This window comes from Phoenix dactylifera, unplaced genomic scaffold, assembly GCF_009389715.1.
Source record: "Phoenix dactylifera cultivar Barhee BC4 unplaced genomic scaffold, palm_55x_up_171113_PBpolish2nd_filt_p 000644F, whole genome shotgun sequence".
Taxonomy (NCBI): domain Eukaryota; kingdom Viridiplantae; phylum Streptophyta; class Magnoliopsida; order Arecales; family Arecaceae; genus Phoenix; species Phoenix dactylifera.
The window spans coordinates 38,711-42,785 of NW_024068035.1; positions in this window are offsets into that span (position 1 = coordinate 38,711).

Here is a 4,075-nt window from a genome sequence, read left to right on the forward strand (position 1 = left end):
AGGCCCTCAGGAAATTTTTTCAGAATTTTTTGAAACCTCTAAATATGGTATATATTGAACCCAAGGCATGGGGGTCTTTTATAGCCAAAAGATCCCCCCACGTATCACACCTAATTTAGCCAACTAATTTGGCTGATAAAATTCCCAAAAAATTTTGGTGGTTTGGCAGCTAAGAGGAGATAAACATATCCAAAGTTTGTGCATTTTGGATCCCTAAAAGATAGGAATTCATGCGTTCAAAGTTTAGCCACAGATCACCCTATTTCATGCACCATGCAATCCCTACAAATTAGGAAATTCATCTAAATCTTTCTAGAAAGATTTAAGGTGCCATTTTTATAGAAATTATAGCCCCACGCCTCCTCTCTTCTCATGCCAATTTTTGGCCAAAAATAAAGAGGATAGACATAGAAAATATTGGGAATAAATTAAGGTGTCATTCTTCTCCAAGAAGATAAGGATGGGTTCCTAAAATTTAGGGATTCTTCTCCTTACCCAATTCTGATTATTTGGACTCATAATCCTCATCAAATAAGGTCTTCTAATTGATTTGGATCAAGCCCAATCCAATTGGGTCAAGTCCCATCAATTGGGTCAAGCTCAATCTACTTGGGTTGAACCCAATCCAATTAGGTCAAACCCTGATGCAGCCCAAATTGAATCCTATTCAATTTGGTTCAACCTAAGCCCAATTTACTCAATCAAATTGAGTTCATTAGCAATCTAATTGCTAATTAGTCCTCCAATAATTTAATAATTATTTTAATGCAACTTTTGCTTTAGATAATTGTCAATCGAATTGACCAAATTACCCCTAAATGATTCTTAATCATCAATCAGCCATTTGATCAACCTAGAAACTTCTATGCGTGTGACCTCATAGGTTCGAACCTAAGCCGGTAGTATAGGAACGTCTTCCTATACTAATCGATGTGACCATCTAGCAATGGTACCCGACGTCCGGATAGGCCGAATATATGCGAAGCAAATATTCTGAAACCCTAGACTATGGTTACTGTATAATTCAATCCCTTTGACTCCTAATGCCAGGATGACTTAGAGCTCACTGTCAACCCTATAATTAGTACATCCATTATGTGATTAACTTTAGATATCCCGTGACTCCTCACTGGGATTACCCTGGCCAAAGTTTTGCTAAATTAATCACAAGACATTATCTCCTGTTTGCAGGAGGGGTCAATTCCATCTCGACTCACAACTGACTACACAAGTACTTGACTGCACCCAGTGACCTTCCGTCACTGAATTAGAAATTCAGGTAGTCCGGTACCAAAGTACAGTGAGTTGCTTGCTAGTCACAGGTTGCAATCTCAGGTCAGAGGGCCAAACTTATACCCATATCCACTCGAAACATTTCTTGACAGTAGAGCGTTCCGGAATTGGTCACGTTCAGTGAAATGTACTCCTACACTTCACCTGTATGGCATACCAGTGTCTTCACACTTCTTGGTTAAGAGGACAACCAATGTATATGTCACACAACGACCTAATCTCGATAATGTTGTCGTCCTAGTAACAACATATCATTTGGTCGCGAACAAGTTTAAGGACTCAAAGATAAATCCTCCTTTATCATAACATAAGTCCTAAGGACTTCATCATATAAGAGTTCATTTGAAGATGAAATGATGAATAATGCCAAATAATACTTTATTAATTTGTCAATTTATTTACAAAATTCAATCATCAATATACTGACGATTGATATTTAGGATACAATTCCCAACAGGAGCAACTCCAGAAAAGCCAGAAAACAAGTTAAGAGCCCTGCAGTTAATTCTTGAAAATGAAGACTTCGACTTCTCGGAGCAGGTTATAGCGAGCTCTCTTTCTGCAGAGATGAGGTTGTTGCACAACATCATTGATAGGATTCTATTTCCGAAGAGCGGGAGATTTGATCTCATTACAGAGCGAGATCTAGTAGTGATGGAGCATATTACTCAGGGTATTCCCCTGAATCTCCCGGCCATGATACTTAGGCAGATGAGGAAGGTGATCTGCAACTCCAGAGTATCTCTGCCTTATGGTATGATACTCACCTTGATCTTCCGACAGCACGACATATCTGTCGAGGGGGAGATCTCGAGACGTCTACTTCATACTGATACATACACTGCACGATCACTTATTCGCATGGGCTATGAGAAAGTGAACGGGCAGTGGGTTCGTACTGGAGCAGGGATTCAGGGTGATGCACCAGAGGGTGATGCACCAGATATTGGAGACCCTATCCCTGAGGATGAGGAGCATATGGATCATCCTACTGCACCTTCAGAGGCTGGACCATCATCATCTGTTCCTGTGGAAGACACAGATGCGTTCTGGAGTAGGATGACTGAGCTTATGACAGCTCAGGCGAGGACTATCACTGATGGGCTGACGGGCCGACTAGATATCATGTCTGCTGAGATCAGTGATCTGAGAGAGCAGATAGGAGCTCTACGGAGAGAGAGAGACTCATGGACCATCTGTGCCACAGGCTGCTGAGTCAGAGATTTCGGCACAGAGTCATCCAGCTCACCGTGCTCCACGCCAGACTCAGTCTCATCAGGCTCGACCTCCCCTCGCCACTTATACTAGGAGGATGAGGACTAGATCATAGCCATTAGATACTCCCTAGGCCGATATTAGTATTTCTGTTTAGAGCCTAGGATATGTATCTAGTTCTCATATGTATTTTATGTTGATCATGTATTTTGAACCTTGATTAAGGAACATTGTATTTGCTTTTGTTTTTGGCATTATTGTACTAAAATGTTCCTATTTTGATCAATGAAGTTTAAATGTTTGTTATTTATTGTATCTATTCCCATGCACCTATTTGATGATAACAAAAAGAGAGAGAAGTAAAGAAAGAGAAATAAGTTGTGTAAGAAAAGAGAAATAAGTAATAAAATAAATTAAAAATTATAATGGGAAAACCTATACATTTAAGGGGGAGCAATTTGTAACAATGAAAATGATCAAATCTAAAATTTCTATTGAATTTCAGAATTTGGCACATAGAATCTCAGAATTTGGCACATACCTTTTGCACCTCGATACATAATCTGAAACTCATGCTTTATCTCAAATTTTTGGAGTTTCATCTTTAATGAAATATAAATGAAAGGGGGAGCAATTCAAAAAGTCAAATTGGAAACATTTGGATGAAGTAGGGGGAGACTTCACTCTCATATTTGAAAAGCTGAAATTCAGCAACTTGAGCCCTTTTAAAACTGATTTTAAGATAAGTATCAATAGGTTCATACTCTATATTTTGTAATCATCAAAAAGGAAGAGATTGAGGATGATAGTGTTATTTTGATGATTAACAAGCAATAATCAAGAGTATGTTACAAGTTAATTCGATACTTCATTTATAAGTCTGTTACTCTCAGTATATTTGTATAAATGCATTTCATTGTTTATTTAGATGAATCTAACCTTGAGTTGCAGCAAAGTGTGGATTGAGTCGACCCCAAGGATGATTGGGTCGACCCCGGCACACCAAGAAAGCATCTGGCACACTTCTGCAAAAATGGCACGGATGAACAGTAGTTGGGTCGACCCAAGGAAAACATGAGTCGACCCAAACCTCAAGCCTCTCAAAGACTCAAGAAAACAGTTCTCTGGAACCACTGAGAGGGTCGACCCAAGAGGAAGTTGAGTCGACCCAAGCTTGAGTCGACCCAAATACTGAGAGGGTCGACCCAAAGGCAATGACAGAATACATGACAGAAAAGGTTCTCTGGAAACCCTGAGAGGGTCGACCCAAGTAGAAGTTGAGTCGACCCAACTGAATCTTGAGTCGATCCAAAGAAATGTTAAGTCGACCCAAGTGAAGGAAGGCTGAATTGCAAGTTTCTGTGGTTCTGAGAGGGTCGACCCAAGGAAAGGTTGAGTCGACCCAAGTGAAAGTTGGGTCGACCCAAGGACAGGTTGAGCCGACCCAAACACGGGCAGAAGCATAACGGCTAGTTCTACAGAAGTACTTTTTGTCCTTCCAACAGTGAGTAACAGCTAGTTTTTGAATTCTAACCATTGGGGCTTGTCCAATGGATGAAGGAAACTA